The sequence below is a fragment of the Acipenser ruthenus genome, chromosome 13 (genome assembly GCF_902713425.1).
Source record: "Acipenser ruthenus chromosome 13, fAciRut3.2 maternal haplotype, whole genome shotgun sequence".
Classification (NCBI taxonomy): domain Eukaryota; kingdom Metazoa; phylum Chordata; class Actinopteri; order Acipenseriformes; family Acipenseridae; genus Acipenser; species Acipenser ruthenus.
Window position 1 is genome coordinate 22,755,208 of NC_081201.1, and position 21,796 is coordinate 22,777,003.

A 21,796-nucleotide genomic window follows, 5' to 3' on the forward strand; every position below is an offset into this window, starting at 1 on the left:
CGCATCCCAGTGTATCCAGTTCATGCTCCCTCTTGCACCAATGCCGCGGCTCAGATTGAAATGAGTGGTGTATTGTGAAAACAGAAAACCAGCATTGTTGCAGATGGGAGAGAGGTTACTGCAATCCTTAGAACACTTTTTTTTTTGTTCTCCTGGCAAATGCTCGTGAGTGAATGTATAGCCCAGTGCAATATCTTTCTCCAGCAGAGAACCCAATTAGAACTCCAATGGGCAGAGATCAAAATGGAGGAAATGGCTGCTCTATTCGATAAATTCAACTGAGTCATTCACCTTAAAGCAATGCAGGACCTCACCTTAATTTCAGCATCCTTCCTTCTCAAGAACAAAAAGAACAGCTTAGGGAACTTCTGTGTTTACTTTTTTTTTTTTGCAAATGATTAAGGCAATCCCCCAGTGACACCAATTATACTATACCAAGCAAATGGTTTAATTGAAGTCTCTATTCCTTCATAGCTTTGTACCAGGCCTGTTAAGTGGGACTGTGCTGACAGCGTCACTACCCACCTTCCATATTTATGTGCCCACTTGTGAAAAAGTGCCCCGGCAGTCTGACTGCGGGAATAATAAAAGAGTGTGCCTTTAATGGCTTTCAAGCACTCACAGAACACAGAAAAACCCACGGCACCACGCACACCCATCAGAGTTGTTTCTGACTTGAGCCCCTGGGATTTACAGCTGAAAGTGAACACTGGGATTTCCACACACATGGCTGCCACTATACAAACACCCCATTTTCCTACGAGCAGGGAAATGAAAATATTAAAAACTAGAGCGCTGTCTGTGTGGGAACAGCCCGTGTGTCGCCTTTCATATAAACGTTATCTGATCCTGGGCCCAAGGCAAAGAGAAACAGAAACAGTTACACCTGCAGCTGCACCAGCAGGAGACTTCAAGGTTTTATTTTTTTGATAAAGTGTACAGGGTGTGCAAAAAGCAATTTAGACTGCATGCTTGTTGATCTCAGTGGATTACTATCTTGACAAATGGACATCACAAATGGATATTTGCAATCAATTTTCTCCTAAGAAATAACCCTCAAAACACTGAAGTTTTCCAGAGGGATGACAAACACAATGTAATTTACATGTTTTTAACTCGTTTGATGGTGCAAACTGCACTGTGATGGTCCGGCTGGATTGGATCAGATAAAATAGCTTCTGTTATTCATTATACAGACTGCTAGCAAACCAAGTTGTGGTTGACGCTAGTGCCACATGACAAAACCACCATCTCAACTGGCATGTTTACAAGCAAACTCTCAGACAGTGAATGGGACTGAGGTTGCACTGACTGCATCCTTGATGGCACAGAAAGACAGTCTGCACCTTTACAATGTTCTTGGATTCCATTCCATTCAAAGCATTAATTATAGCCAGATCGAGTATGTGTTCTGTTTCATTGGGGATTTGTTCAGACGACATCCATGACGTCAACCTGTCCACATTCAACTCAAGAACAGGTGTGTGTGTACAGGCTGTCAGGAGGGCTCGTTCTAGGCAACTTACAGTGCTGACGTAGAGAAGGCTTGTGCTGTTAAATCAAAGTGCAGTCGAGAGAGATCCCCAGTGAAAGCATACTCCGCTGTCTACTGCTATTCTGCACACTGTCTGTACACAAATTAATACAAAATACAAATGAGCAATTCAATGTTTAATCACATTTTGATAAGTAATACTCGAGATTAATGCAAAAATGTAAGTGTGACATATAGATTGATGGATGTACAGACACCTCCATATACTGTATCTCCAGAATCTGATATTCTCAAAACACTAAGCGAAATGGTTTTAACACCAAGTTTCATGATAAATGGATAAGCAGTTCTCCAAATATATAAACAAAGGTAAGAGTGACATACAGATTAATGAGTGTACGGACAGACAGACACCTCCTTATATCCCCAGAATATGATACTTTTAATAACTCATGCTAAATAGTGCTAATAGAAAACTTGATCAATAAGCACCAGAGGTGTTCTTCTCTGCTCTAAAGAATTACACTTAGATCCTAACAAAGCTGGGACTGAGAGCTCTGTGTCTGCAAGATTTGTAAAAATACTGTTCTAATACCAGAATTGTACCTGTGATTTAATTACGGTAGCAGTTTACTACCCTCAAGAATCCTGTGCAAATTAGCAGAGAACAGAATCTTAAATGGGAACAAATACTGCAAAGTTGTCCTGATATGGCAGCTACCATAGAAATGACAGAATAATAAAATGTTACCTCTGGGATAAAATACTACAAAAGGCCTGCACCACTGTATTTAACTTCCTGCGTACTACCATTAATCCTTAGAATGGAATATTTGCTATGTTGTTTCCCAAGCCCAATTTGATTGACCCAAACAACAATGAGGTGTTTCTATAGTACCAGTTACAGGATACGCAAGCAACTGGGCGGCAGACTGGGGGCAGTTCCAGTCAGATGACTCCCTGTCTCATTTCTCATCCATGTCATCCAATACACTGGCATGTTAATATAGGAAATGAAGTGTAATCGAATCCACTGGGAGGAGATGCTTATAGAAATGACAACAGCACATTAGCAAAGGCGAAATAATACTGAATACTATTCTGAGCGGGGAAAATCCTTTTTCTTTACCCTTTTATTTAACAATAATAGGATACTCAAAACATGCCATCATTCTGAACATACATGCTGTACAAATATAAGAACTACAATATTGGCAGCGAACTTCAATTTAATATGGTATCATAATTGGAGCATGCTATTTCATACATTTTAAATGATGTATTTATTGGACTAATGTAACAGGGTGGATGCTGGGTAGAACCCAGCACACCGCAAGCGAGTGTCTTAACTACTATGCAAAAGAGCCAGACTCCTCTGCAGTCATGATTATAGAGCTTATAACCTCATCTCATCTCACCGACAGGGGACTGTATCACACAACACTGCCTGCTACACTAAGAACTAGAAACTGATGTTTTTGTGAATAAAAAAAAAAACATCCACCGTGGCAAATGCAAAAGACATCTTTGATAGTATGGTTTATCACTGATAAGAACTATGTGACTATTTTGTACTGGACAAGCCCCATAAAACTTGACTGACTGAATCATGGAATATAGCCATGTATCCAATATCATTGGTTCAGAGATCAGAGTCACATTTAGCCTGCAGTGTCTGTATAACCCCAGCAAATATGAAGGCAATACATCAAAAGGTTGATGCTACCAATTAGTTAATACCCACATTTGAACTAGACCTACAGAATACAGCTGTGTAAAGAGTGTAAAACCAACATTTCAGATGACCACAATATGGCTCATGTAAAAGAGCACAGGTGACAGGTACAGTCACATTTTACCCAAGGGGTTTCCGTGCCACTGAAATAATGAAGTTAGTATTTCAAACTGCTGTTGAAAAAGTAGCAGCAGCATATATTTCCACAGTACCCCAAAGTGCTATTATCCTAACATATTCGAACATTTTTACAATGACAACATCAGTGACAAAATGTTTTGTAGCATTCTGTTCTCAGACGTTCCTGTAAAAAAATGGCAACATTAAACTCCAGGAGACGGTGAACCATACCCCCAGCCACAGTCTGCCTTTGGCTGCTTTGTAACTAACCCTCAGTAAATCAAGCTGTCAGTCAGGCAAGGCGTCCTCAGAAATGCCCAGTGCTCACACACATGGTTTTCATGACAACACCCAATTCATTAGCAGAACACTTTTGGGGTAACCGTAATGTAAATCTTAACAACACAAAAAGTAGTGAAATCTTACTTCAGTCTCTTCAGGAGTTTGTATCTCTTGTCCTGGTATCTCTTGAACTAAGCACCTCCTGAAACAAGAATTGCTCTTCCAAAATGACAGCAAAGCTCCCTTCCCTTTGTTAACTGGTAGATGGCTCCTTAAATGACAGGATTTCCTAGTAGTAGCTAAGCAGCCCTGAACAAAGTAAAGGAAAAGGCACAGGGCCTAAAAACACAACAGACTTTATCGCAAAGAACATTTTAGAGCTCTTCTGCCATGTGTTACTGTTGTGTTGCATGAATCTCAATTCAATATAAGGGAAGGTTTAATGGCTTTCTGTAACAATGGAAAGTAAAGAAAAACTCGTGTGTAAACGTTCAGAGCTGAAATGCCAACACAATTACTGGTCCATATGCTAAACTCTTTCGCACATATCTTTTTGCAGGATGAATACATGTGACCCATGTCTAGTAATCTGTTAAACATGCTGATCAACATCCAGCACTGGACAGAGCTAAGAAAACCACAACATCATACTATAACGCTTCCCCTTATGGAGTACAAATCAGGTGTATATAGAGGATCACCATGAATGTTCGTAGAGTACTATAGTTATTCCACTAATGAGGATAGCGGAGTATGTTTACAGCCATCCTCAGGAGTGAAATAACCACAGCACTCTGTGAACGTTCATGGTGAATTCTTTTTATATGACAAGTGCAATGTTTGGAAAAGAAAGTATGTTTAAACCTATATTTAACAGCTGAGAATTACTTTTCTTAGATCATGCTACGCATTTGCTTGGCAGAGTAGCATACTTGTGAACAGTGCTACAGAGCAAGCATTCAAAAATGAGATCCGGTTAAAAGAAAACACATTCAGAATATGAAAAAATTATTCAATGCTACATATAACAACGCTTGTTATTCAATACTACATATAACAACACTTCTTGTCCAAAATTTTAAACCCAGGATAATTGCATGTTCATACGAGAAAAGAAAATACATAAATATCGGGACATTGTGTACATTATTACATTTTGAGTTTAAACTTTCAAAATCCTTCATGGTTTCAAACAGTGTCTTGATACAGCATATTACATACAGGCATCCTTCTGTGTAGTAAATAAAACAAACAATCAGATAGTGACCGCAAAACTATGCCAGAGTTATTCTTCTCATGACCCACTACAATTATTCATAGTGGCGGCTAATCCAAGGTTACCAAGACAAAACATTTCATAGATGTCAGCGTTCTTTTTTTAAACTTGTTTAAAAGTTGCTGCAGCATGACAGCGACTATGTTATTAGACTTTTCTGCAAAGCAACAGTTTAGTTTAAAATATGACCTGTCAGGATTGGCACAAGACAACGGCAATTTTTTTCTTTCATTTATTTTATTTTTTTTTAGAAATGTAGTCGTTACCAATGATTTTGACCCCAGTTTTGTCCCCAATTTGGAATTGCCAATTGTGTTATTATTAATCCAGGTTCACTGTTGCAACACCCCGGCGACTCGGGAAACGGAGGCGGAAACACGCGTCCTCCGAAACGTGTTCCTGCCAAGCCGTCATTTTGCACACTGTGGATCCACAGCGAAACCACCAGACCTATAGTGCCGGAGGACAACACAGATCTGAATGGCTCCACTGCAGACCCGCAGCCACAGGGGTTGCTGGTGCGTGGTGAACCGTGGATTGCCCTGCCAACCTAAGCCCTCCCTACCCGGGCGGCGCTCAGCCAATTGTGCTCCCACCCCCCTCTTATTTTTGAAAAAATGTATGGTAGCTTGCCAGGTATTTACTATCAGTTAAGGATTAGATAACAATTTGATTTTGTAATTCTGATTATCAGTCTTTCAATTATTGGCAACTAACTAACTAACTTAAGACAGGGATTGATCACTCGTGTAAACCCCATCTGATCTCCCCACACATCTGGCAAAGTTTTGCAGTAACAAAGGCATCTTTCAAGCAGGAGCGAGCAAGACTGGATAGACACTCACTGTGGGAAACCTCAAAGCCTTAAGAGCAGGAATCGTCACATCTGGATAACGTTACTCCCTCAGACTTTTAAACAAATTCTTTCTGAGTTTGTCAGCTAGAGATACAAGTAATGTATTATCTCAACTGCTTTTAGCCGTCCAACTTTATTGCAAGTCTAAAAAGGGGCTTATTTATAAAGCAATGTAATCCAGGCAATGGCCATAAATGAGAAATAGCAGCCAGGGGATCTGTGACATGTTTTGAATTAGCTTGGAACAGATAAATAAACTGATAAGTTGGCCATTTTACCCCACTCAGACCCCTTTCTTGAAAGATCTTAGTATCCTTGAGTAGTTTAAATCAGAAAATGGCCTCTAAAGTCCAGTGTGCATCAAATATCGAAATGTTTCATAAAAGACGTCAAAAGGGTTGTGCAACTTCTCTACAAAACACGTTATAATACTAAACTGACTTGGTGCAAACATCCCAAAGATGTCATGGTTTCCATCACGATTTACCCTTTTTATAGATGCATTTTCCATTTAAAAGGAATGTCCAGATGGTGTCTGTCTACCCCCCACCTCACCCAGCAACAGAGCTTGGAACTTGGACTTGGTATTCCAAGAATTTCAAACCCAGATTTCTTCTCTACATGAGTGGATACCTATACACTCTCTGCCTGCTGTGTATTGTTCTAGACCATGATGTTATATTTCAAACCCTGATCACTTAACACAAGAGTACTGGTTGTGTCTGCGTGTGGTCAACATATTGTACATGTACCCCAACCCTCATTTTAAATGACCAGTTATAACATCTGAATAAAAATAAAGAAATGTCATGATATACATTTCAGAGGACCTAGCACATGAGGTTTTTAGACTGAAGTCAAAAGAGCAGAAGAGTAAAGATGTACAAGCTTAGTGTCACACAACATGCACCGTGTTAGAGAAACTTTAGAAAATACACTCACAATCTTCAGATTATTAGAAACAAGGTCAGTTAATTAGAAATGAAGTTCTGAAATCAATGCATTTATATATAAACCTTAAACACACTTGCCCAATGAAAAGGTAGAGAACTGGGTTACATTTCTATTTTACTAGCTAAATGGGAGAGCGACGTGTGATGTTTCTCAAGTTTCACTGTTTTTAAGTAACAGGAAAAGGGTTATGAGACAATTCTCCTGGAAGAGAGATGAACCGATAACTAAATCACCCACAGTTCCACACAAAGGGAATACAAACATCTCTCCGTGGCTGTGATTGGCCCACATCGGGTGCTGCTTTGGAGGGGATGCCAAACTGGCATTTTTCCAGTCAATGTAATTGCTCAGGACCTAGCCAAGATCAGTCTTGGCATGGACTTGAAAAGCAGCAGTATTACAGTATTCTGTACAGTTATTTTAAGACAAGTCAGTAAAAAAGCCATATGATAATTAAGGAAATATTTTCACAGTCCTGATTTTCTTCTATTGACAGCAATGTAAGGCCACCCTGGTATTCAGTAATCAAAACACCATCTAGTAAACAGTTTTGAAAAAAAGAGACAATATTAAGTCTATCTAGGTGTTGTTTTGCAAGCGGCAACTTTCGCTTTAACTCTTAAAACTCAGCCCCATTCATTTTGGGGCGCCAGCACACCAAAGGATACGCACATATTACTCAGGCACCGTAAAAGCCACCTACCTGGTGCATGTTTAAAAGTACAGATTTGGGGCTTTCCAAAGACGTATTCAGTGTGTGTAAGCGGTACTCCTAGCCGGACCTACGATCGTCTGAAATTAAGCCTCTCATCATGTGACAGAGTTCACAGCTTAGGTTTCGTTTTGAGTCTATTGCTCCGTCATTGTAGCAGCTAGACTGAAAGGGGTGGTATCGTTGGAAAGCTCGGAAGCTTAGCTCCCCCCCCATGTTCATTTCATATTGAGGTTCAATGGCGCAGTGTTTTTTTTTTTTAGACATCTATGATTACAATATATATATCAGCGACCAAACATGATTTTTTTGGAAAAGCTTTTTTTTTCTTTTTTTTTTTTTTTAAACATATATTCTCATCTCTACCCCATATAGTATGCCTGATCCTGTAAGCAACTTACATAATATGAAAGGACATGTTGTGGCCTTTCATTTGATATGTTACATGCATGCATGCAGTACAAACTATCCAGTAGTTAAACATACATAAATGAAAACAGTGAAAAACAGGCAGAAATAGGGCTGAGTGTAAATTGTTAAAAATAAATAAATGGCGCGCTGCATGCAAAAACTTCAAGTTAGGCAATGGCAAAAGCAATGGAGAGTGCTCTGTCTCACAGGGATGAACAGCTTTTAAGGCTCCTGAAAGCAGCTTATTTTAAAGCAACACCAGTGTGATTGATGGTGCAGTAAAATATATATAGTTTTTTTATATGCAAAAGTGCCTTTTTTTGCCATTCCCCCCTAAAATTTTGGAACCCAAAACCCATACTGCTGGCATTCCAGTACCCTGAATCAAGGCGAAGAACATAGCTGTGTGGTAATCTCCTGAGCCCCAATTTATACATATTTCGCCAGTGAGTTACAGCGTTAGCAGAAGTGCTCAAAGGGCAGTCATAGGAGCTACTGTCATTCCGATGGATCATATCAGAGAAACTCCAGGAACAGCTGCAAGTGTTTACCACTCCAATCTGGATTAGGTGACAGACAATACCATTCCTTGCATCGCTCTGATTGCAAAGGTATATTTATTAGCCATCACAATAAAGATGGGTTAATGCTTCCTAAGTACTAAATCCTGTAATAAAAGTACATAAAGGCTTTTGCAGCTATGGTAATAGTCCAATTAGTCAAACGAATGTGTATGTTTATTTGTATGGGGCTATGCAATATTTTGTTTATTGGCCTTTAAAAAAAAGTTTGGCAGACACTACAAGGTTATGTGATCTCAGGTGTAAATTTATCATAAAAACTTGCTAAAAAAGGGACGTTTCAAAACACATAAAATTATAAACTTCATTTTCGTAAATGTCATAGCAATAAATAAATAAAGCAGATTTATTTCTTGGTATATATCATACAGGGAATTTGTGCTGAAGTAAAATATGTTAAGCTGTAGTAATTTGCAAAACACTAATGAAAATACCAGACATGTTCTGTAATAGTTTAGGGCTGTATGCCAAGCATACAGAGTGTTTGTGAAACGGCTGCATATTCTATAATATAAATTCTTAGACAAGGCCTTTATACTTTAAATAATTATTTGTTTGCTACAGGTATACAGCACTTACATTTCTCAGTTCCAAAGTAACCAGAGCTGAACTTAGGACTGTTCCTAATTATTGTCCACAAAGGAATGCTGTTTCAACAGCTTTAAAAGGGAAAGTATTTCAACCCCCTACTGAAAGTAGGAACTCAGCTAAAAACACGCTACCAGTCTTATGGCTGATGAGGACGATAAAAAAGTAATCTTCACAAGAGAACATAAAAACAACTCGCAATTACGAACTGGAGACACTTGCCTTAACACTAAAATATTGTGGTCGCAAAACCATGAGCCGCCAGGATGTCACAGATTCAACTTGATGAGTCAGCAAGTGGTTTGGAAACGTTTACCATAGTAAAAGCACAGCAAAGTGTAATGCATTGCATGGTCAAGCATAGGTAAGAACTGTAAAGACCAAGGAGGTATGGGAAAACACATTAAAAAAGATTATAAACTATGATAATTGCATAGTATAACCAGAGGAAAAGCATGGTACCATAAAACTGCAAAATGACTGTAGTAACAGTAACAGTTAGAGTACACCCAGTGGAGTTAGAATTGTACAGCTCCCAGCTGCATACAGTAAGTGAGAGCTACTTAAAAACATATTAGTGCTTACAACATTGTAGCAACACAAGCAGATAGTATACTCAAGACCGCAACTCTCTGCGACACAGTTTTAAAAAGTCAAAGCATGTCAACTTATAAAGTATATGAGAGGGACCATACAGAATCCTGGTTTGATAGAAGCATTGAGATCCAGAATTCATGATAATGCAGTACCGTGAAATGAGTGTCCCCCGCTCCTGCTCGATCCAATAAGCTGCAATGTAGCATGTGGAAGGCTATAACCTCTGCTAGAGGAGTAGGTGTACAGTATGTTACCAGTTATTACGGGTTCTAATGAAGTGTAGCAGGGGTGGAAATAAGCACTTGAAATCTGTTCTCCAGTGTATGATTATTGCAAAAATAGTTTGTGGTGGGTTTAATAGCTAATCCGCTTCGATTTTGATCCTGAAGTCAATTTTCAAAGGGTTACATTATCATCCTACAACAAAACAGTAGGGTCTTTTTTAAAGTGAATGCAAAGACAAAAGGCACAATTCTAGAGAGGAATACAACATATTTAAACAGTGTAAAATGAACATGCCACAACTGAGAATAAGAATGTAATTCCTTTTTTTGTGTAATGTTTTTGGGGTTTTTTTTTGGTCTGGAAATTTGACTTTGCCTGTACACTTTCTTTAACATATAAAATATAAACATTTGATGGACGTTCTTGGTTTCCTTCACCACTTCCTGTGTTATAGGTAGTAAAAGTTGTAGCAGGAAAATGTGTATTCCAATGAGTCCAAGTGGAAGTAAATCCTACAAAACAAAACAAATCGACAGCAAAACACATACACTTGTGAGTATGTTGTGCTGGAAAGGTTAGTAGCTCTTTATGAAGACAAACAGATTATTTACTGTATACTGCATACACTGAAGAAGTTAATCAATTCAGAAACCTGTCTGTTATACAGTCCAGTGCCTGTCCAGCAGGGAAGGAATTTATTGCTGAGAAGTCATGTTGTGTGGAATTGGCAGCATGGAGAGGAGTATTAATCTGTGAAAAGGCATTCAATCTAGAAACTGATCTTTTGTAATACTGCTTGAGGTGCACATTATTCTGTACCGATTATTTTTTTTTATATACCTGTAGATCAGTAATCCTCAAAGCTGTGCCTGTGAGCGCATTTGTGTCATGAAGACCAGAGTGCTCTGCCCACGACGGCCAACATCATCACGAATACTGCAATACTCTTGGTCTGTTTCTATGCCATTTCATAAATCTGTATATTTTACAAGTTGGAATAAGTATTTAGTTAAATATCACAACCTAATGAATATACAGAAATGCCCCCTTGGCCAAAGAACTTTATGACCACTGCTATAGATAAATACACAGAAAGATTATTGAAAGGTGAGGCAGAGGGACAAGGTCTAGTCTCTCATCCCTTGTGCCTATTTTCACAAGTGGAATTAGTTTGGAGGTCTTAACCTGGGAGGATATTGGTCACTAAACTAAACACTAAACTCCACGCAATGCAGGACCATTGAAAACAGTAGGTGCTGGTCAAGCAAGGTCATCGTTGGGACTGGGCTCACGTTGAAAATGTTTGAAGCCATTACAATGATCGATGCTCACACTGGTAAAATGAAACCTTCCTCTACTCTAGCCAGTATGCCTGCTACTGGCCTCTATCCTGACCTGTAAACAGCAGAGGAAGCCATGAGTCCTGAACTCTCCTCATCTGTTATCTAAATCATGTGAGTGTCCCCATCATTCACTGGAAACCCAAGACCTCAGGTCTTCAATGACCATGAGCTGTCAAGGATACTGGCTGGGAAACGGGTGCATGGTACTTGTACTTGGTATATAAACAGAATACTGCATAGACGTTCACACAGTGCTGTGGTTATTTCACTTGTGTTGACAGCAGTAAACAACACACTCGTAACTACAGTAGTCTTTGAACATTCACTACTGTACAGCGTATTGAATTCCATGTGATGTGCACACAGGGAACAAGCATGTGCAATACAGATACAGTCTTGCAGTACTTTCACTGCACTGTACTTACTTTCACACACGCTACTTCATGGTTTGTTTTTCTATACTCCCAAAGTAATGCATTGGGTATCAAAACTAGGTAGGCTTGGTGTTGAACTTGCACCTTTTCCCTAGAGTGAAGTCAAGAGTTACTGCTTTGAACTATTACTACTACTATATGACTTCACAAAACACAAACAAGTAACAGATATGTGAAGGAAATTACAGGTACCGATATTTCTAGACGCATTTCTATTGGACCTGCAGTATTCACAATATTTATACTGGCAAATGCTTTGCGGCAAACTTATTAATGAATCAGCAGTCTACCACGATAACAACTCAAAATACCTGCTCTTTAAATGGTTAAAAACATCATTTGACTGCCTTTTGAATCTTGAGGTATGTTACCCTTATTCAACAATTAGCTGCCGAGCGGTTTGTGAAAGACTACATGGACTTTCTGATTTATAATACTGTAGTTCCTCCTGGGGTCCCATTCCTGACCTCTTGTAAGTAGGAAAAGCCTGGAATTGCACTTGACCAACACAAACTCAATGCAACACTTTATTCATCTCATATTATATTTAATAAGACAGTTAAACCATCAGAAAGCAATAATTGCATTAATGTTTTCTAAAAATGCCTTTCAAATTCAGGTTTCTACTGTCCCCAGTCTTCTTTTTTATGATGTTTCTAATGTGTCAAATATTGTGTGTTTTTTGTTGTTGTTCTAAGTGTGTTATAGTACGGGTCTTCTCATTATGTTACTGCTCATAATACACAGCTGACACCGCACTGGAGTACAGTTCTGCTTCCCACAGTCCTAAAGGGACATTGTGACCCTGGAGAGAGTCCAAACGAAGAGCAACACGATTAAAAGGAATGGGCTATGAAGATAACTGAAATAACTGAATCTATTAAACCTTGAATAAAGAGAAAATTAGGGGGGACATGATTGAAGTCTTTAAAATTGTGTAAACCCTAACCAATACTAAGTACAGTACAAAAAAACAGGACCAGAGGACATACTTGGAAATTAAGTGGAGATAGATTTAGGACAGAGGAAAGAAGACACTACTTCACACAGAGAGTGGTGAGGCTATGGAATGGGTTACCTAGTGATGTTGTTAAAGGTAGAATCATTAGCTTCTCAGACAAGCCAAATGGCCTCCTTTCATGCGTACATGTACTTCTGTTCTTATAAAGAATGCTTTCTCCCAGAGGTTTACATGCAGGCTAAACAAGATTATCCCAAACCTACGTGTATCAGAGATGTATGCCTGGAATTGTCTTGTTTAACCAGCATGCAGAGCCCCAGAAAAAGCTGCAGGACGGCACACTGACTAATACAAAAATAATTCCGGGGAATTCTTTGCCTCATAAGGAGTTGCTGTGCAGTTTACACTTGTAGACATCCTTCATGGAGTTTATCTGAGGAGCTACAGGGCCTAATGGTCCCACTGCATGCTAGATAGATTTTTCCTAGAATTAAGTGTGTTTGGCAGGGTGCTTAGTTAGTTTACAAGATAAACTCCGGAAAGTGTTCTGCGTTAGAGGACTCCCAGGAATCTGTGCTGCTCTCTTAATGGTGGCATTATATAAATCTGGGATTTATCTGGCTGCTTTACTGAAGGATAAAGTAGTTTGGATGTGTAGATTGCCCACTAAAACTACCTGTGCATAACAACCCCAGAACAGATGTTTTCAGGCTTTTTTGTTTGAACAATTCTGAATAGGGACCTGTGATGGGGTGCTAGCTCGCCCCTATAAATTTGTGTTTGTTATTGTTGTTATTTTTACTGTTTTCATTATGTTTTTTGTGATTCTAGTTTTGGTTTGGATCAGCAGGGAGGGGGTTAAGTTCCTCCCTGTGAAAATACAAGTGAGAATGTGGCTGGAGCCTTAAGTGCTTAATTGTTAATTATTAGTTAATTGGGCTCCAGCCACAGAGTATAAAGGGCAGGTGAAACCCATTGTGTGGGGGTGTTTTTCTGTTTGGGAGTGCTGGGTTTTGGGGAGTTTTGTGTTTGGAAGGAGGGAGTGTTTTGTTTGAAAAGCCTTGGAACCTGACCATTTATTTTGTAAGTTTTCACGTGTATTATTTGTATTTAAACCTCTTTGTTGGCCCTTGTGCCTATTTATTTGATTATTTTTTGTTTAATAAAGATCATTATTTTGCCCTTTTCACTGTCTCTGAGCCTCAAACCTCTGTCATCCTGTCACAGGACCCCCAACTGAAAACTGAAGAAAAAGCCATAAACCAGAAAGAAAAACTGTACAGTGAAAACTAGTTTAATGTACTGTATGTGCTCTGGAAGTACCACAATGCCTGTCTCTCACCACAACAGTGTAAGATCTTTTTTGTACATTAAATATGTGATATGTTACAAAAGAGATGTTTCTAAAAATGATCTGTGGGCAACCTCTACAGACACCATTTTGAGAATGCCTGCCATTAAAAGTTTTTTTTCTTTATTTTTGTTTTTAAAGAACTTGAATATCTTAATTGTAGTGAGTAGAAATCCATTCTGTATATCTCTCTGTGCACTGTTCCATATTGCTCTCCCTAGCTGCTTTACCCATTCTGTATAGCTCTCTGTGCACTGTTCCACAGCGTTCTCCCTAGCTGCATTTCATATTTCCATCACTATGAGTATTGATTAATGTCTCTCACAGATGCACAGCATTAGCACCAGTTGTTTCCAATCCCACCTTGCTTGATGAGAACTTTAGGGTGTTTATTACACTATATTTATGTGTGTGTGCACTTGCAGTATTTTATACGTAGGATGTGTCAATAAAAGCTTGTGACCTGTGAGCATCTGTATACAGCTTCATAGCAGTGGTATTGAGACTAAAGGAATAAAACCAGTTAAAACCAAGTTGTTTTTACAGAGCAATGTTTTAGCCTATTTGTTTTCGCTTCAAAATGGGGATCATATACTATATCAAGCTTTAAAAAGTCATTTTTCCATTTTCTAACTAAGCAAGGACAGTGGTTTCAGAGATCCTGATTGGACTACCTTACCTGAGGTAACATTAGGTAGTCTATCTAAGATTAGTGCTAATCAGGATATGTAAAATTTTATGTAGAGTAAATAATGTTTTAATGAAAGAATCCAATTTAACAAACTGTGGTTTCTATTGTTCATGTTACACAAGAGTCAACCTGTAACCATTAAAATATACTTCTTATTATGTTTTAGTTTGGACAGTACTCAAATGTATGATGGTTCTTTTTATATGTTATAAAAAATAACTCTGCTGAAACAGACCAAACTTTTCAACAAAGTTTAATCATTACTGAATGAATGATTCACCAGATCTATCTAGAAATATGCAACATCAGGTAATATTCTGCCATCTCCATCTTAAAAATATCCCCAGCATATCCGTTAGTTTTCACTTTAGTTAGCGTTTACCTCCAATTCTTACGGGATGTTTACGTTATACTGTACGCCAGTATTGGCAAAATCATTTTTGAAGATCATTTGTACAATATCATACCCTAGACCGTCAATCCACATTATACGTTTCCTCCATTAAAAAACACTTGATTGTACTGTAGTGATTTATCCAAGTTCCTGTCTCTCTAAAATACTGTCTTCCATTACAACTAGAACCTCAAGTTGGTGCACTGTATCGTTCCAATTTATCAAAACCTTCATCCAAAATTACTTTAAAAAAATCATCTTGTCCTGTAGCAATAACATAGTGTGTGTTAAGTAGTCTCAGCCCATCACAGTTTACCTAATAAGGACAGTTATGTACAACTATTATGTAATCCCAGAGCCAGTAAAGAAATGTTCTCTGCCTTACCTTATCAGTTCTGCTGATCCAATATATCACTGAACCCTGGTCTCCTTAAAAGCCTCTGCAAAGGAAAAATACCAGTTCTTAGAAATGACAGTGCACAACAGCGAAGAGCCCCTCTGGGACAGCTGTAAGCTCAACACAGGAGAAAAACTATATTACTTGAATTGCTAGTGAAGGATTTACAGAAGATATAATGGAACTGTGGTGTGATTTGGAAGGTCAGTAGGTTCAGTAACTTTTTGTAACAAAAACAAAAATGTCATTAAATTCAGGTTATTCAAGAAACAACCTTATTTGCCAACTGAATGCCAAAAATCTACATATTGGATTATGATGTTTCATCACAATTCAAGTACAGTAACAGTGCAACACACACAAACCTGTATGTACAGTATGTCTAGATTGTCTTCTTTGTCACTGTTTATGTTTCAGGGCCTCACACAATACCGTAACAAACCACTCACCTATCAGAGTAAGATATTTATTTATGAGCTGACTCAAAAAAGCTCTTTACTGAAACATCAAAAACCTGTTAGTTGTGCTACAGGTTGCAGTGACTTTGCTACTTAATGAGATAGTCTCTGTTTCTGACCATCTGATATCCAAGCTATGGAAAATCACAGCAAATGAAATGTGTGTCAGTCATACCCACGCTTTCCTGTTACTGGATGCCAGTATCTCAGCCCCACTCAAATCACAGTGTGTCATCAGCCTGGTTAGTCAGAAATGACACAAACTGAAAGCAGTGAAACCTTTTGTATAATGAACAGGTTTCATGGTGTTCCAATGAAGAACCCCAGTCAAATACATACTGTAAATGGTGAGTGATTTATTGGAGTATTTTGTGAGCGTTGAAAAGGAACAAGCCAAAGCATGCCATATATACAGATGGACAGACTACAAGAAGATAAGAACATTTGAAAAGTTACAAACAAGGAGGAAGCCATATGGCTGTTTGGTTCCTTATAGCTAATAGATCCAAGAACCACGCTAACGGCTCTTGACGATTCTCAGTGAATCAGCAGCAGCACCATGGTTTGGCAACCCATTCCATACACCCATCACTCTCTGTGACAAAGTTATCTAACCTCTGTTGCAAATCTGTCTCCTCCCAAGTATGTCCTCTGGTCCTTGTCTCTGCGCTATCCATCAACCCTTTTATGTTCTAGGCTAAAAAGGATCAGTTTCTTCAGCCTTCATAACTCACACCCTTGAGCCCTGGCATTAATCTAGTTGCTCGTCTCGAAATTCTCTCCAAAGCAAGATGTGTTTTGTAGTGTGACAAGTGTAAACTTAACACCGTATTCTAGGAGTGGTCTAGGCCATTATTAACCTCCTTTTTTACTATATAACCAAGCATTTGTTAGCCTTTATAACTGTGTTTCCACAATGTCTGGATCCAAGGTCTTTTTTTGTAGGAGGGCCTGTTCTCGTTTACCACCCATTTGGTATCTGTATCCAGCATTGTGTCCATCAGGACTCTACAGCACATCCCCAAAGTCTTGAGAAACTGTATCTCCCACCACCACTGTGAATACAAAATTACAGTCATCTGTACAGTACCATGAAGTTTCTTCACAAGTTAGATAGACGTAAACTATAGCTGTACATTTGGATACCTCCATTTTATTTCTCCAGGGGATAACAAAACAGACATCAGCCCAACAGACAAATGAATGATCCTTTCTTAAAAGATCCGACACTGAGAAGTACCATATACTGTACATACAAAAATACTGTGAATACCTAAATAGAGAGGATTACAGTGATTTCTATTGTACTAGGCTAGAAAACAATTTGTCATTAAGTACCAAGCTACTCCAAGGCATCTATCAGGAATTTCTTTCTCCATTGAAGACACCGAAGCAAGCTTGACATTTACCACCATTGTCATCTGTTCTTCCTCTCAGAATTCCAACTGTCATTTCCTTGGGAAGGTGTTCAGATTTTTCAGACTAAACTTTGCAAGTTCGTGGTCTTTCAAGCTGTTCACCTTGAACTGCCTGTTACCTTGCCCTCTGTACAGGTGTTGCCAGAATTTCTTAAGAGGTAGGAAGATAAGAACTGCTGGCATCAGTACTGGGGGAGAACCTTTAATTCAAGTATCAAGACATTGTAAAACATCAAAACAATGTCAGAATCAATCCGGAGCATTTAGCCAGTGAATAATAGTAATGTAAAAAGAGAGGGTGGCAGGGGGGTCTCACTTTCCAGGTTGGACAGTTCAAGGTGGGATCAGAATGACAGATCATGGGTCCCTTCAACCTACAAGGTTTTTAAAAAGGTGTAATGAGATACACCAGCTATCCTTTGCGTTAGTCCAATATATTAATCGTTAGAGGCATGAAACACAACCTATACAGCGCAGTACAAACTGTAAACATTTAAATTGTTCAGTATTAATTGACTTGTGCTTTCTTTGATATGCATGTAATTTTAACAATAAATAAACAACAGCAGCATTTCACTTTTATAGACCAAGGCCATCCCAAAGCGCAGACAAATATCTGTGTTGTTAACACAACAGCACAGACTGTCTTTAACCAGGCCCGGCACCTCGCTATTACAGCATGGAAAAGGAAACTAGTACACCTCAGGTTACCCCGGAGGACTATCATTAGTGTGTCTCTGTCCGGCGCAGGGTTTAGTAACTACTGCATATAGCCTCTCTAAATAGGTGAGACATGGGACAATCAACACAGATGGCATCACATGTCAAAAGGAAAACATGCTCCCAATAAAAACATGGGTTTATTATAATCTGCAACAGCTGCACTCAAACTATTTTCCAGCTATGTCAACATAAACATCAATAATTGGCATGCGTGGATACAGGGTTGTGCTGGATTGCCCTGGAACATTGTTAGCTTGGTTTGAGAGTCAAAGATCAACGTTTGTTTATTTTATTTATTTTTTAGCCTTTTAAGGACCGTGTGATCGTGTAAACACGGTCATACATAAATGTCATTCTGGGCCCGTGATCGGGTAAACATGATAAAAAATGCACTTTCTGGGCCACCATACTTTGCAGTACATCTTGTATCATTGGATAGGGGAGGGATTGCATTTCACTGCCTGCTTGTTTTTTTTTTCGTCTCTGAAACAGGCATTTCATTGTTAAAGGGCGGAGACAGTTTACAGCAGCACGCAGAAACAAAAAAATAACAGGAAGTTGTTAAAATAGGAAAACACTGTAAATCTGTTGTATTTGACTTATAATTATATTAGAACATTTATTCTGGTCTCATGTGTTTTAATATATATATATGTTTTTACAGTATTTATACACATCAAGAAACAAGTGGATATATGCAGATAATGTTTCAAGAACTACATGTATGTTTTTTTTTTTCCTTATTACTGATTATAATGCAATGAAGAACTATTTATTTATAAATACTTATTTTGAGAAAAGAAAAAAAATCGAGAGTAGTACCCATTATTGCTTATAAAGACCCTGAGAATAAACGTTTGTAATCACTCAGGTGAAACAATGTCTTGTAATTTGCCCAAACATTAACATTTTTCAACAAAATGCTCAGGAAGTTTTGTAAGAATAACACATTTTTATACATGTATCTCTAAGCAGAATACATAATAATAAAAAATACTTTACCATTAAAAAAAACGTTAAAAAAACCCCTGAAATACTGCGTTGAAAAAAAAAGCGAAACATTTTTATGGTTTCTGAAGTACTTTATAATGTTCCCCTGAGTGTTCTGAAAAAAGGACACCAATTCCAAGATGATACTGTAAAGAATAGATTTTTTAGTGAATTTTTATATTCAAGAAAGTCAAATATAGCAAAAAAACCCTTGTCCTGGGGGAGCATCCCTCTGAAAAACGCTTGTTCCTTAAGGGTTAAGCCTGTGCCCCAGCCTTCCTTTCCATGAACAATCCATCTTTATTGTTGAATTCTGAGACTACTAAAGCTCCCAATTTCCTTGAAGCAGCTCCACAAATGTCTTTGATTATAAATGTTCTGTTTTAAGGTTTTTAGTAGTCCCAGGATATTAAACTTGAAAAGTTAAATTTTTCATTTCTAATACAACAGAACTGCCTTCACCTGCATATTACCCAGTATTAGAGTCCCTCTGTGCATTCTTTGCTATTTCAAAATAATAAAATATATTATTACCTGGCTTAACTTCAGTGCCAGATTTGTGTTTTTAATTCTGATGTAACCAGTGCATTGAACTAAAACAATAGCTGTTAGAAATCTGCTCTACATATGCTGTGACATCCTGCTTTACTCAAACGGGTGAATGACATTCAAGTTTCTCTATGAAAAAGACACACTGTACCTTCTAAAATACAATGTTCAACGTATACAACAACAGAATGTGTTACCTATTAAGCTGTTTGTATGTGGTAACTCATTAGGGGTTTGGGATATATCACTCAATCGTGAAAACCTTCGTTACACAATATATGTATTGTATCATAAAAGAGATATGTATACGTTTGTATCATGATACAAAACCAAAAGCACAACATAGATCATTGTAGTGGTTCTTGCGGGGGAAGGGGGGGACAACGACAAAACAAAATAAGTGTTTTATAGTTTGTATGAATACATACGCTCCCTAACTCATTACATTTTTGTGTTTTAACAAAGTAGTCTATCATTAAATTATGATTTTATCTTAGCCAATCAGGACCATTACAAGTATCATGATACATATCATATTGTGAGCTGCACACAATACCACTCATATTGGGACGTTAGTATACTGTTACACCCCTAACCCTTCGGATGCTCAACTTGCTGTGTTTTATCGTCAATGTGCTGGTGTTCAAAAGCGCATATATTTTCATATTTCTCTAGCCAGCTAAGAGGCCTTTCACTTACTGTATTTCTATGGGCAGATTCTTGTCCAGTTGCACCACATACTGTACATATTTCTGCAGTGCCATCAGCCAGCAACGCAATAAGTAAACATTTAATTATTTATATTATTATTATTATTATTATTATTATTATTATTATTATTATTATTATTATTATTATTATTTATTTCTTAGCAGACGCCCTTATCCAGGGTGACTTACAATTGTTACAAGATATCACATTATACATTATTCAGATATCACATTATTTTACATACAATTACCCATTTTTACAGTTGGGTTTTTACTGGAGCAATCTAGGTAAAGTACCTTGTTCAAGGGTACAACAGCAGTGTCCCCGACCGGGGATTGAACCCACAACCCTCCGGTCAAGAGTCCAGAGCCCTAACCACTACTCCACACTGCTGCCATATACAAGGCTTCGTCACTCAATGGCTATACCATCCATCATTTATGGATTACTTTTGCTTTACCCACTCAGACCCACTGTGTGCCTCTATTTAGCTTTGGTTTTATATCAGATCACTTCAAGAAACCTGTCTAGTAGCATGTCCAGTCAGTGGCAGGCCTGAAAATATTGTTTGGTCTCATTACCTTAGATAGAAAGGCCATCATGCCCAGCAAATCCAGATCTCAGACATAGAGAACAGCCAATGGACTTTATTTATTTACTACACAAAGAAAAGTTGAAATACAGATGGAGCTGCTGTCCACATATCTGTACTTGTACAACCATTGTACAATATATACTACATCATTTTAAGAAGCACAAATACACTCTTTGTACTGCAAGCCGAAAATATATCAAACACAAGTTGATGCAAAACCTCTGATTTTACATCAGGCTTTTGGAAAGTCTTGAGAAACAGTTAAGACAACATCTGCATTATATATATATATATATATATATATATATATATAAAAAAATGTTTAAAACATGGCTTGGAAGAAAATTGATAGCACATTTAGGGTGCAGTTAGAGAAAGGAATAAACATTTATTAATCTGTAAATGTAAAATCTGAAACGATTAGACTCCTACTCTTTATTAAAGGTGCATGTGTCAAGCCAGCCTTGTCAACAACCCAGAAAGCAAATATGCCTGAAGAACTGTTTGTGCAAATGCCCGCCGCAAACAGCCCGACTCAAGCCGTCCCGACTCATCTCATCTGAGTTTGCACAGATTCCACTATCAGTTGTGTTCAGTTTTGGTTTGATGTCACACCCTGACTGGGTGTCGCACACTGCTAAGACGGAATTAGACTGACTACAACTAGATCCTGGTGATTACTATGTCTTCAATATTCCGCCATCTAATATGACAAGTCACGTGACAAGCCACGTCACTTAAACCTGCTTCACCATTGGTTGACACCCTTATGACTAATCAGTCTCAGTCAGTCTTGGTCGGCAACCGCCGCACACATCTGATCACATCTGAACGAAACTGCGACTGAAAAAGATTCAACAAATCAAATCTGAAGACATCACGACTGAAATCTGGATAACCTTGGTTTTAAAGGCAGGCACACTGTTACGATTCATCCAGACCGTGTATG

At 38.3% G+C, this 21,796-nt stretch overlaps 1 protein-coding gene across 1 annotated transcript in view; it reads right to left on the reverse strand.

Moving 5' to 3' along the window:
• LOC117418209 (sorbin and SH3 domain-containing protein 1) overlaps window positions 1-21,796 on the reverse strand; it is a 125,610-nt gene that overhangs the window by 77,563 nt on the left and 26,251 nt on the right. Inside the window, exon 2 of the mRNA XM_059035725.1 lies at window positions 15,392-15,446. The gene's annotated coding sequence lies outside the window, so the exon portion shown is untranslated. The remainder of the gene's footprint in view (window positions 1-15,391; window positions 15,447-21,796) is intronic.